We start from the raw sequence: 14469 nt of genomic DNA on the forward strand, positions 1-14469 counted from the left end.
AATTACTGAAAAACTTCAGACAAATTGCAGTGTACTTTTTAAAATTTTTTTTTTGTCTTTTTGTCCTTTTTAGGGCTGCACCTGTGGCATATGGAGGTTCCCAGGCTAGGGGTCAAATCAGAGCTGCAGCTGCTGGTCTAACCACAGTCACAGCAATGCCAGATCTGAGCTGTGTCTGTGCCCTACATCACAGCATATGGCAAGGCCGCATTCTTAACCCACTGAGTGAGGCCAGGGATCGAACTCGTGTCCTCATGGATACTAGCTGGGTTCCTTAACCTCTGAGTCCTGACAGGAACTCCCTATAGTGTACTTTTAAATCATGATTTCACCATATACATAAGAGGGAGATGTGAATCTGGAAAAAAATCTCATTGAGCTCTCAGGACAATATGTAAAAGGAAGTGCCTTGTGGGGGGATGAAAGGGTTTAGAGAAAATTGTACATTTATGCTGCAGCTTGGATACAGCAGATATAAAACTTGGCACCTTCTTTAAGTGTAATTAGGAGACTGAAATGCATTCAAAGATTAGACACGGCTACAAAAAATACATGGATAAATAGTCACACTGTTAGGTTTCCATTTCCATTTCTGATCTCTCTCCAACCTTCAACCACCACCAGAAGACCCCTGTTCTCCATCTTAGGATCTGAGCCCCATTTCCTACCTTAAGGATTATGTTCCCACCAGCCCCCAAAGACCAGGGCTTGGGGTGAGGGTGGGGGGAGCAAATTGATAGATATTTTAAAGAGCTTCAAATTTCTAATTTCATATTTTCATTTGAGAAAGCAATACCATTGCTTTTTCCTTCATCAAACCTTTCCCAATCTTTCTAGTGGGAAGTAATTTCTCTCTTCCCTAAACTTCCATAGCACCAGATCTGTGTCCCATGTGGCACTTTTCACTTGTCCTCATGTATATATGGTTGTTTTTATTAACGACATCTTCCTTGTTGGGGAAACCCTGGATGGGCATGCTTAGGCTTTTAGATCTGAGTATTCCTACTGCACTTAATACAATGCCTCGTACTTAGTACGTGTTGAATAAATATTTAAATATTAGCTGTGGATTCCGACTGAGGGGAGATGGTTCTTTGATACGCTAGTCTGCCATCTTCTCTATCTGCTAGCTTTCATTATTCCTTGCCCCCAACAACCAGTTTCTGGATTTACTGGCCTGTCCTGCTGAGAGCAGAACAAGTCTGGACTCGGTAGCAACTTTCAGTAAGTCAGCCAGGAACCTTGCTGCTTGTGGCCATCCTTCCTGGCTGAGGAACTGTCAGGTAAGGTCCCAGCAGCTTCTGGGAGCATGTGTCCTAAGGATCTTCCCTTCAAAGTTCCCTGAAGTGGCACAGCTCCCCCAGTGCTTGGCAGCTGGAACAAGGGACCAACATTTGCGAGCCGATGGGCTCCATAGGTAGGGGGGTAGATCCCACAAGATATTGCTGTGATTTATGTTGATAAATGAATGCATAAATTGATCGATTGATCAATTAATCAATATTGGCTGAAAATTTTCATGAGATTTTATGAGATGAAGGTGACTGTTCCAGAGCAAACAGAGTGTGTTTGGACTGGAAGGTTGCTGTTCAGCTCTTCACCACCAGAGGCAGCACTCTGCACAGCCACTCTGTGCCTGGAGGGCCCGCGACCTGTGTAACCAAGTGTCCCTTTTCCTCCAGAAGCCTTTCACCGTGACAGCGTTACCTCCTTCACTGCACACCCTCAAAGTATGAAGGAGGTAGCGTAACAAGATGAGTAAGAGCATGGGCTCTGGAGCCAGGCGGCTTGGGTTCTGTGGGCTCTCACTCAGATCTCCCTTTGAGAGGCGGCAGACCCCCCGACGGCTGCTTTGGGTCCCCCACAGCATTGGTGGCGACCCCCACCTCCTTAGACTCCTCCCAGCCCTGACTGAGCAACATGGGGCTGTTCAACTGGGCCATTCACGCGGGATGAGGGATTCTCCCGCTTTGACCCAGGGACTCCCCTCCCATCAGTCCGTCTGAGCCTCTCCTGATCCGCACAGTGGTCAGAGGCTCCTCCTACCCAGTCCCTCCTTCCTTTCCGCCTTTCACAGACGTCACACCTGCATCTCGGTCTGGAGCCTGTCCCCGCCGGCTCCTCCGGCCTCGTCCTTCTTCATCCTTCACTGGTGTTTGTCCCAATAAGCCCCATCCATGTCTCATCTCACCTTGGTATTTGTTCTCAGAGACCCCACGTGGATATAGGCTCAAATCCTGGCTTTTTATTTTATAACCTCAAGACGGGCAAATAATTAATTTTTTGCCCACCAAAAGAGAAGAAGGACAGCACTAATTTCACACGGCTGTTGGGACAATTAAGTCCCATGTGCAGAGCCCTCTGCACACTACCTACAGACTAAGGCTTCTCCAAGAGTGAGCTGGGAGGAATTCTTCGGGGCCCCAGGCCGAGGAGGCCTTTGATCAATGTGTGGAGAATGTTAACTCCCTGTTGGAAGTAAACACCCCTATTATTTCAATTAGCAATGGAAAGTATTTCTGACTCTGTTACGTGAATAACATGAATGCCTCATTCCCCTCGGTGGACATGGCTACCTTCTTAATCCCCAGACTGACCCGTAGAATAGCATTCCGAAGCCTTTCGAAGGTAATTTCCTGAGTTCCCAGGAATTCCATTATTATAGAAATAAAGTAAAATTAAAAACAAAAAAAACCTAAAAGAAATGACGTTCGTTACATCCTTTGCTTCTGCCTATATTCGCGTGTTCTTCCTAACTCTTTGGCGAGAAAGAGCGGCCCTCGTCCCGCCTATGACAGTTAGGAAAAGCACCACTGCTCCTCCTCTTCTCTAGACTAAACATTCCCAGTTTCCCCAGTGCTTTCTTTTTGATCTTCATTCCCAAACTATTTATCACTTGAGCTCTCTTTCCCTGAAAGGTCTCCAGAGTTCCAAATAGCTGAGCCGCACATCGAGGAAACTTCTCCAAAGAGGTTTAAGTGATCACAAATGGAAGCAACAAGAATTCTGTCCGTCTTCCCCTGAAAGGCCTGTAATTAATAAAACTCAAGGCAGACAGTTTCTTCCTTTAATTTATAACTTCACTTTCCTCGGGGGAGAGTAGTAGGTTCATAAGGAACTAAGTGGGAGAGATTGGTTTTGCAACTGGATCTAGTTACTATTAAAGAAATTCAGAATGAAGAGTTTCTATTTTTAATTGGAACAAAATGCAGTTTTAAATCATTATTAAAAAGCTAATTTGAAGGGCTGAGTATTAACTAACTAATGCACATATTGTTTGCCGGTAACCAGGCGTAACTAAGAAACATTTTCAGGAACAAGACCTCAAAGTGTGCTCTAAAGGTTAAAAGCAAACAATCAAACAAAATTTAAAAAACAAACAAACAAAAAAACAACCACCAATTAAAACTAGAATTTTGTTTCCGAACACATCTTCTTTGGCAGTTAAATCATATGGTGCCAAAGCCAAAACCTTGACTAGAAGGCTTGTTCTGGATCTCATTTTTTAAGTAAGTGCTACCTTTTGTGTTGCTTACTGGTCCTTAGGACTCAGGCTTGTTTTTATTTCTCCTTCATTTGCCTGTTTGTTTGAATGTAAAATCCAGTTTTCAGGACCACCTGACTTCTGATCTGGGGCATCCAGGAGCAGAATAATCAAGAGAGCCTTGGGTTCATATGCTGATGTTTGTGACAAGCAGTCCAGGCCACCAGCCACCAGGCTCACAGCACAATACCCAGCACTGTGTCAATCACAGCAATCAGTGGAAACAGGTGGGGAAGCTTGAATTTCACCGACCAGAGTGTGGAGAAAACAATGGGCTTTCTGAGAAACAGCCTGCAGGCATTTCCCCCTTTTTGAATGTCAGGATTATCCAGAGAGACTTCCCAACAGAGGAAGCTCAGTTAGCCATGCTTCATTCAGATTCAAAAGCTTTGCCTTATCTGCAAATAAAACAAATGGAGACGACCACTCAGGAGGGAAATCGGATTTAGAACCTCGGGATCTGGCCACAACAAGAGTGTGGCAGGGGACAGGAAGGCGGACGAGACAAGGAACCTTAAGGCTCCTTAAACCTAACAGAGTTGTGACTTTAAAAACTTGTCAACTGAAACCAGCACAGGATTGAGAGAGAAAATCAGTCTGCATTCTGAGACCCATGCATTAAAAACAAACAAACAAACAAAAACTAAAAGGTATACATGATTTAAGAAAAAAGAAAGAAAAAAAACCAAAACAGAAACTAAAATAAAATTGAATTACAAATCACTTAAACTCTCCCATCATGAATCCCCCAGCTGTCCCAGATTTTTCTCATCAAAAGAGGTTCTGGAAGACAATCAAATCAGAGATGTAAACATCGAGGGAAAAGAGGAAGACCTCCTTGGTTACGTTTAGGTCCCTAATCCAACACAGTTCCATGTATTTAAAATCATGCTGAAGTCACTCTGGAATGTCTACAACCAATCATTCTTCCCAGTTAGGAACAAAGCTACGAATGGAAAGAAGAACATGAAACAACAAAAAGTCATTAGTAAGGTAGCCCAAGAGTCATAGGACGTTATAAGAAGCTCTTAATTCAGGGAATCATTTTCCCATCCATTCCTTTCACAAGATGGACTAGATTCCAACTCTGTGTCTTTGCTCTTTCCATCATCCTTCTCTCTCCTTTCTGGGAACCCACACAAATCAAAGCCGGGGGTGTGGTTGGTATAAGCCCTCTGAGCTGATCCTGAAGACCCCGGGGGCCTGGACCTACCACTGACACAAGCTGTGGCACTGGACCTCATATTCTTTAGGAGAGAAGGGAAGGAGTTGGACCAGATGGTTTGCTAGGGCTGCAAAGTACCACAGATGGGTGGCTTACACAACAGACTGCATGCTCTCACAGTTCTGGAGGCTGAAAGTCCAAGATCCAGGCATTGGCAGGTTTGGGTTCTTCTGAAGTCTTTTTCTGCAGCTTGCAGATGGCTGTCTTCTCCCTGTGTCCTCACAGGGTCTTCCATCTGCGCACCTGTCTGTGTCCCAATCTTCTTATAGGACATCGGTCATACTGGACTAGGGCCAGCCCATGTGACTTCATTTGGACTTCATCACCTCTTTAAAGGTCCTATCTCCAAATACAGCTGCACTCTGAGGTATGGGAGTTAGGACTCCAACATACGAATTTGGGGAGGATACAATTCAGTTTATAACAATCCCCTAGGTACCTTTCATTGCCAGAATTCTCTGATTTCCCTTCTCTCTCGAGTACTGACTCTTTGTTAATTTATCTTCTCTATTCTAACATGGAGAATTTCTGCCTGCTAATTCCATAGACAGCAAAGAACTGAGGTTGCACTTGTAGGCTGTAGGCTGTCTGTAGTCTTAGTCCATTGAGATTAAAGCTACTCTATAGGGCAGGCAGCACCATTCCAGACAGTAGGTGGGTCAAAATGAATTTTTTGCACTTTTTCCTAACGATGGGACCACTGAGCCTATGGCCACTAGAGACTCTTTGTTAAGGACCCGGCAACATGAGAATTTTCTTGAATTACGTTTTGCAAGGATGCCAAAATTTCCTCCCTCCTCTGCCTTCCAGACTGAATCTTGTGTTGCTTGTATTCTTTCAGATTGCACGGAACAGATTTGTGCTGGGACTCTTTTAAGTCATTTGCTGAATTGGTTTATTTTTTCCTAAGGATACAAGGGCAAGGAAGACAAGACGTCAGCCATCACCTGCAAGGGTTTACGGAGGATGAAACATTGGTAACAATGCTCTGAGGTTCCAAGGCTCTGGACATCGTATTTCTTCGGGGAAGACACCCATCTTCTTCGCTCCAAACGACGTCCAGTGACAAAGTGTTCTTCCTGCCTGGACCTCTGCTCCTGCTGCTTCCCGAGTCTCTCTGGTGTCTTTGAGCTCTCCCTCCTCGACACAGAGAATGAGCGGAGTGGTCAGTCGGCAGTCAGCACACATCACCTCTGCTGGACAGAGCCTTTTCTATCACACCACCCCATCCGCCAGTGGTTAGCTTAGTGACGGCTGTCACTGCCCATGTCTGGTCCTACCAACCTGATGATGAGGCCACGTGGCTCTCAGGAAGGTGACCAACGGCCAAGGACTTCCTTTGAAAAGAAATGAGGTGTTAAGTAGTCTAAGACTTCAAAATAGTAAAAAAGAGAGCCAGCAGTCAGCTCGCCAAGTGTTCCTTGCATTGACCAGGAAGCTAAAGAGCACTTTATATTCATTGCCTTTACTCTTTCACTTTTGTTGCCTGTCATCCTAATACCTGAAATCCTTGCACTCTTGACTTCTGGCTCCACCTTCCTGCTCTTAACCCCAACTGAAATTACCTTCCAACTTGAACATCAATCTGTCATTTTCTTCCCAAACTTGTGCCACTTAAAATCATTGACCACTTCTCTGTGCACCCCTTGCCTTGGCCTCTGTGGCTGCATTATTCAGGGGATGGAAGGTAGACGGTGAGCTGTAGGAAAAGCCTTGGAGTTAATGGACCTGGGTAGGAATCCTGACTTTCCAATATTCAACATCTATGTGGCATTATGTGTGTTAATTCTATTCAGTTTAATAATTTATTTTTGCGTACCTATTATGTATGTTTTTTGGTCTTTTTTTTTTTTTGTCTTTTAGGGTCACACCTGGGGCTTACAGAGGTTCCCAGGCTAGGGGTCCAATCAGAACTGTAGCTGCTGGCCTGCGCCACAGCCACAGCAACTTGGGATTCAAGCCGTGTCTGTGACCCACACCACAGCTCACGGCAATCCTGGATCCCTAACCCACTGAGCGAGGCCAGGGATTGAACCCACATCCTCACGGATCCTAGTTGGGTTCACTAGCCGCTGAGCTGTGACAGGAACTCCACCTATTACATTTGTGATGACTGAGTAATGGGGAGGAATTCCAGATGACACCAGTGTCTGGATTTAGATGAATGAAAACACAAAGGGAAAACACATACTTAAACCGTACTTCTTACACCCAAGTAGACACTAAGATCCACCGATTCCACCTCCATAACATCGCCCATATTTATTCCTCTTATTTATTCCTAGTACCGTGGAAGAACGCCCCAGTCCCTTTGACCTGGCCTAGTGGGTAATAAGTTGAGTTCTGAGCAGCTCCTGAAAATCCCAAAGAGATTCCTCAAGGACTTCTATAGGTGGGAAGGCAAGAAAGTGGTATGTCCCCTCTCAGGGTCCATTCCTGCCTCATTTAAACAGGGTCAGTTATGCGTTTTGTTTTGTTTTTGAAGAAAACACTTTCTATTGTTCTTAAACACTGGCCTACATACTGATTCCATCTCATAGTAAGACTTTTTATTTCAGAGTATTTCCCCTATAATCTACTTTATAGTTGCCTTTCAGATTATTTAAAGCAAAGCACACTTCTGATCATGTCATTTCCCACTGCCTGGAAATGCATTACTAGATACGGTAGCCATTAGCCACAAATGACTATTTAACTTAATTTAAACCAAATTACAATTCAGGTCCTTAGCGGCACTGACCGTATTTCAAGTACTTGACGGCCCCGTGGATCTGGCGGCCACCATATTAAACAGCTGGTATTGGAACATTTCCATCATTGCACACTTTTCTGTTGGATGGAGCTCTCCTCGATCACTAGATAAAACTTTCTGACCTTGACTTAGGACTTAAAATCTATCCTTTTTAGACCTTTCTGCTGTCTTCCTGCATGTCATGCTCCAGTTAGACAGAACTACCCACATGTATTTATTCACTTCCTGCCTTCATGCCTCGGCTTCCCCGGCCCTACTCAGAGTGTCCTTCACTCCATCACTATATGCCCAACCCTACTCTCCATTTGGGGGTAGCCTCCACGAAGCCCTTTAAAGTTCCTCAACTCGAAGCCATGCCCTCTTCCTGTGAATTCTCATAGGATTTTAAATGATGCACTCCAATGTCATCTACCACCATTTCTTCTGGAGTTATCTGTGCATATGTTGCAGCCTTTGAATTGGTAAAGCTTCCTCTAGAAGCTGATTCTGAGACAAGGTGAATAGTTTAGTTGAAAAGGGGGTGTGTGTGGGGGAATCCCAGGAATCACCGAGGGGAGGGGAGTAGTGAGAAGGGGAGGAAAGCAAATTAATAAAAAGATGCATTAGCAATTCAGTTACTACTATGGGGCACTGGAGCTCAGTCCCACTGGGGGACAATGTCAAACACAATTATCCCAACCGAAGTCCAGGAGGCTGAGGTTATTTATTCCCAGTGCTTCGTCTGTTATGTATTAGAGGGCTGCTTCCAGGGAAAATAATGATTCTTGGGTATTTACAGCTTATCCTACATTCAGGTCAAGCACGCTTGCCTGGAAAAGAAAATCCCTCACTATGTCCTCATAATTACAAGCACGGACGATAGATCCTTCTAGGCAATGCCACCATGTTTAGCTTTTCCTCCTCTGCTGCTGTCAGCATTTGAACTTTCAAGCAGCAGGGGGCAGAGGGTGAATATCAAATGTATCCTTCCCCATTGGAGCCAATCTTCTTTCACCATTAGAATTTGAAAGGTCTCTTTGGGTAGGTTTAATGAAAAATGATAGACACATGCCCAGCTGGACCAAACCACAGTGAAGCAAAGTTTGACTAGGGAAGTTTAAAATTTTCTTTCTGAGGAATGTGAGAAAAGGGGTCAGACAAGGAAAGGATGAAGGCAGTGCCTTTGGGGAGACTCTCTCCAGGTGGCCAATGTCTGATCCAGTTTATTAGTACCCTCTGGTATGTCAAAAAAATTCCATGTCTGATGGAATAATTTTGGAAGACTCCTTTTTGCCAAATTATAAGAAAAGGGCATTGAGCTCCGAGAGCTGAGTGGAAGTCAAGATGACACAAAGGCACCAGGCTGGGCTGCCCTTGAGGACATTCTAATGTGGGGGGATGGGGAGTGCTGTGTGTGAAATGAGCTACTTTGCTACAGAAAGGCACAGAGACCTGAATCGACTGGCCTCGTAGCTGGCCTTCTGTTTTGCCTGCCCCTTTCCAATCTCAGCAGGCTGTCTCCGCACCCCAGAAGGACCGTCATGCTGGAAAACGTCATGCAGTGACTCTACCCCTTGGGAACATGCTTATCTGAAAAAGCTCACCCTGCTTGAAGATTCTAAATCCTGCATAAATCCAGTTCAGATTACACTATTGCCAAAAAAAATAAAATAAAATAAGGTAAATATTGTCTGATATATCCAGGCATAGCAACAGTGTGGGGATTACGGTGGGGTCTTATCCGCCTGAGGATGGAATGGCATATAGGAAGGAAGTCACCCCAGACAGAGGTGTAAGATTTGGGCCACAGAATATAGTCTTGTATCACTTGAGGAGGAGCTGAGACATATCGGTGGCTCTTCTCTGGCTGCCTGATCACCCGCACACAGTCTTGAGAAAGACCAGGAGCTCTTGAAGATGAGCTCTAAAAAGGTGGCCCAGGAGTGGAGGGCAGTATCTGCAGGGACAAAGGATGTTTCCCTGCCTCAGTGTGGTCCAGTCACTGTACTGACATGTGCTGAGGGCACAGAAGGAAGCAGCAGCCATGGATGGGAAGTAGTAATGGCCACCCCAGCAGTGACCTGAATCTTAGCTGTTGGAATCAGGGACCTGGGGACCTAGCCATGAAGCCTCAAGAGACTGCAGTTGGTAGGTCACATCTACTACTTCAGGTCTACAGGGTGGTTGGAGGGAGCAAGAGAGGGCATCTGTGTATGTTTGTGTTTGGGAATTGATCAAATCTCCTTGAACTTGATGAGCATGATGGAAGGCCAGCTAGGGTTGGGGCTGAGTCAGAGTTAGAGAACACCCTCAAAGAATCAGCTCTTCAGAGTTCAGGTTTTCCCACCCCAGCCCCCTCTGAACTACACTCTACCAGGCTGCAGAGTCTTGACCTCACATGTAAGGCTCTAATCAGATAAGCCCACCACAAACCCTTCTTTATTCTCAAGCCCCTTGCTCCATTCAAGCCCCAGCTAAACTCAAGCCATCTCAGGGTAGGGCCAGCCTTCATGAGTTATTTTGAGACGGGCAGACTGTCATCAGTGCAGGCTGCCAACTTTCTCAGGCTACTCGGAATGATTATGGGTAAAGTCTGCTTTGGATTTGTTGGAAGAGGGGGAGACTCACAATGTATTTGGTTCAGGCAATTCATTTTAATGGTTCTGCTTTCCAAATTTCCTACAAGCATAATCACAGCCCATTTTCACAGTCCCTAGACTGTCAGATCCTGTGTATATAAAATAAAGAACTAGAAAAAACGGGAACTTTAAAATCTTTAAGTTAAAGTGGTGGTACAAATGTTATTTGGGACACTGTGAAACAGTATTCAGAATTACCTTCTAGCCATTAGACGCTCACCGTGACAGAAAGACTGCTTTTGCCATGTTTCTAGATATGGTAAAGATCAGGTACACCGTTTAGAAATCGTAGGCTTGAAGATATCTCCTCCTTTTCAAGGATTAAAAAGTATGTGTAACCTACTCTATCACATTTAAGATAGGGAAAAAAAGTGTGTGTGTGGCGGGGGTGGGGATTGGGTTTCCTGTCTATTATCTGCATGTTCATTCTTGGGGCAGCGTTATTCATCAAAATAAGCTTTCTTGTTTTCTTAGAATGTGTTTAGGAGGGTTTTCTAAAACGTCTTCCTTATGTTTGCTAATTTGTTGGTTCTGAAGCCTTTTCCCATTTCATCAAGTTCACCTTCGGAAAGGGATAGAGAAAAATTAGGGGCTTGCTCCCCCTGGTGCCTGGTTGGAGAACTGCACCTTCGTGTCGGAGCCCCTGCCAACGGTTAAGAGTGCCCTCTAGTGTACAGCAGCAGAGTAAAGCTACAAATTAAATTACCAGTTAAATATTCATGAAAAATACTAAAACTACAAATTACTACAACTACAGGGGAGAAATGACGAATTATGCCCGATGAGCCAAGATAAGGACCACCGTGTGTGTATTGTTTCTTTGGTTGTCCACTGCTATGGGACAAAAACATCCCCAAACGTAGTAGCTTAAAACAATGCTCGTTTATCCCACAGGGTTTCTGTGAGCCAAGAATTGAGAAGCAGCGCCGTTGGCTGGTTCTGCCTGGAGGTTCTTCACCAGACTGCAGTCAGATGGTGACGGGATCCTCAGTGTGTCGTTGGCCCACATGTCTGGTGGCTGAGCTGGTAAGATAGCAAGAGCTGGGGACCTCTCCCTGTCTCTCGAGTCCCTCAGCTGCCTTTCCAGAATAGCCAGGCTTCTTTGAGGTTGGGTCATTGCTTCCAACCTGGTGTCCTATTGAAGAGCCGGGAGGAAGTGGTGTTGTTTTCTATGACCTGGCCTTAGAAGTCAAGCAGAATCATCTCTGCTGTGCTCCCTTGAAAGAGGCGGTTACAGAGTGCCACCCAAGTTCAAGGGGAGGGAATGATACCCCCACCGGGGAAGGGATATATGTTCGTGTGGCCATTTTTGTCCAAATAAATCAACAATTTTTTACTTAATTCTACCCCCAAATTACATGTGGTTGCCACTATCACTATCCCAATTCTACAATTAAGGGAATGAGATCGAGACATTAAAAATTTTCTTCACAGGTCCTTTCAATATTACACTAGAGCAGTGTCTAAGAAATCACGTAACATGTTATCCGTACGTGGTTTTTCATTCTCAGTGCTACTGACATTTTGGGTCAGGTGATGATTCATTTAAGAGCTATCCTGTGTATTGCAAGCTGTTCAGCAGCATCCCTGGCTCTCTCCACTCAATGCCAATAGCATCTCCTCTCTCCCCTCAGTCGTGATAACTAAAAATGTCTCCAGACACTGTCAGTGAGGGGGGAGGGAGCGACCAGGAATTTGCCCCCATTGAGAACTACTGTTTTACGGGAAGGTAACTTTATTTACTTTTGATCAGGCCAGACTCGACAAAGTTAGTATTCACTTACAGAGGATTCTATGTTGCAATTTATGACTATCTGGCAGAAGAAAAAATCCTACAGATGGTAGTTTTATTGCTTTATTGGGCATTGATCAGTCTCAATCAAATTTGTATTTCAGCATTCTTTTCATCCACTGACTAGACGTAATAGCGCTTCTCCTTCTTTGAACTGTCATTGTCATCATGCTAGTTCCTTTATTACTGAGTTAAATCTCTGCCAGTGGCGCACACACACCACCATCTTGGTAGAAAGCGGAGAGAGAATTCTTTCCAAAGGGCAGGTATGGCCGTCATGGAGAGGTGCTACTGGGGTCTCCCTTCAGAGAAAGAACTAGCAGGTGAGCGGTAAAGCAGAGATAGCCTTGACTGACGTGCCTCTGGAATCCACACAGCAATAGCAGAGAACTACCTTGTCTATATGGCTCTGCCTGAAGCATCTAAAAGAATGGAATTGGCTTAAACTCAGCTGAGAGTGGAACAAAATGACAACAGCATTGCAGATGTTTAAACCTATAAAAACAGACATAAGGCTATCGTTGTTCCCTCTCCACAGGCTTGGCACATACTTAGCACTCAAATCTTTGTGGAACCAATCAAGAGTATAAGCACTATTGTACTAGAAAAAGCATTCCCTGAAGTGGCTATTCTCTTCATCTTCCGAGAGTTCATGTCCCACTCTCTGGAACCCATGTTTTACCAAGGCCTCAGGCATATGAGCCACTTCTCGCTCCTCCTGGCCCATCAACATGATGTCTTTGATATAAGGATGAGGTGGAGGTTTTGTGGGCTCAGGTGATCTAGCTCACTTCCTATTTATTAATACAGAGGGTGACTAAGTTAACAGAGCCCTGAGGGAAAAGAGTAAGTGCTTTGCCCAACATGCATACAAACTTCCTGTAAGCACTGCTTTAGGTGCATCTCACAAATGTTGATACATTGCTTTTCAATATATCAATTTAAAATATGTCTAACTTATATTTTAACATTTTCTTTGACCCATTTGTTATTACATTTCCAAATACTTGGGGATTTTCAAGATATCCTTCTGTCATTGGTTTCTAGTTTAATTCTGTTGTGATCAGAGAAGATACTTTACATGATTTAATTTCATAATAAAAGGTTGAGGCTTCTTTTATGTGTGAACATACAGGGTTTCTTGGTAGATGTTCCAGGTGCATTTGAAAATAGTGGAAATCGTACTGTCCCGTTGGGACGATGTTTCATTAAGCTGATTAATAACGTTGTTCATGTCTTTTATATCCTTATTGATTTTCTGACTGCTTCTTTTATTGATTGCTAAGAAGTGAATGTAGAAGTATCTAGGCATAATTGTTAATTTGTCTACTTCCCCCAGTTCCAGAAGTTTTTGCTTTGTGTTATTTTGAAGCTCTGTTGTTAATTGAAAACATATCTATTTTTTTTATGTCTCCTTATATCTTCTTAGGAATTTACTCCTTTATCATCATGTAATTTCTATTCTTCTTCTTTTTTTTTTTATGGTTGTACTTGAGGCATATGGAAGTTCCTGGGCTAGGGCTAAATAGGAGATGAAGCTGCCAGCCTATGCCACAGCCACAGCAATGCAGGATCTGGGTCACAGCTGCGACCTACATTACAGCTTGGGGCAACACTGGATCCTTAACCCACTGAGTGAAGCCAGGGGTCGAACCTGCATCCTCACGGGTGCAGTGTCAAGTTCTTAACCTGCTGAGCCACAATGGGAACTCCAAAATTTCTGCTTTTTATCTTTGGTATTATGCTTTGTTCTTAAGTCTCCTTGTCTTATATTAATAAAATCACTCTAGTTTTTTTTCAATTATCATTTGTATTACTTTTTAATATTTTTGTTTTTAACATATTTTTGTCTTTATATTTATGGTTATTTTATTTTGGAGACGGCATATAGTCAGGCCTTCCTTCCTCCCTCCCTTCCTTTCTTTCATTTTATATTTTATCTCTGGGGAAAGTGTGAACACAAACCACCACTGGCACAGATTACACAGTCAAGGTTCCTACATGGGAAAACCTGCAGGGGGCAGCACATCCAGAGTGCAGTGGACAAGCCTCGCCCTGGAAAACCACCTTTGTGATTATGGTATCTCCCCTGCCAGTTAAGTATCAGTCTTGTTTTTAAAAACATCAACCTGACCATCTCTGCATTTTAATTGGAATATTTAGACCACTTACAGTAAATGTAATTACTGATATGGTTGGATTTCAATCTACCATCTTACTATTGTTTTTTATCTACTCTGTCCTATCTGCCTTTCCTCTCTTTTCCTTTCTGTTTTTGCGTTATTTTGTATTTGTATTTTTATGATTTCATTTTACTTCCAATGTTGCTTATTTTTCTATATCTCCTTTGTAACTTTTTAATGGTTGCCTGGATTTGATTATACACACAGACACACACACACACACACACACACACATTTAATTACTCACAATCTACCTCAAATACCATAGCACTTCACATATAGTTTAAGGATCTCGCAACTTGCTCTGAGTTCCACCTTTTGTACTATAGTTTTCATAAATTTTATCTAGTCTATA

The 14469-nt window shown here is 43.7% G+C and overlaps 1 protein-coding gene and 1 non-coding gene across 2 annotated transcripts in view; both read right to left on the reverse strand.

The window, feature by feature from the left end:
* The window catches only part of NEDD9 (neural precursor cell expressed, developmentally down-regulated 9), a 286215-nt gene that overhangs the window by 243390 nt on the left and 28356 nt on the right, over positions 1-14469 (reverse strand). The window lies entirely within an intron of this gene.
* LOC125136995 (U1 spliceosomal RNA) lies at positions 13874-14035 on the reverse strand. The gene has a single exon (XR_007137318.1). It is a non-coding gene; the product is annotated as a U1 spliceosomal RNA (small nuclear RNA).

This window comes from Phacochoerus africanus, chromosome 9 (assembly GCF_016906955.1).
Source record: "Phacochoerus africanus isolate WHEZ1 chromosome 9, ROS_Pafr_v1, whole genome shotgun sequence".
Classification (NCBI taxonomy): Eukaryota; Metazoa; Chordata; class Mammalia; order Artiodactyla; family Suidae; genus Phacochoerus; species Phacochoerus africanus.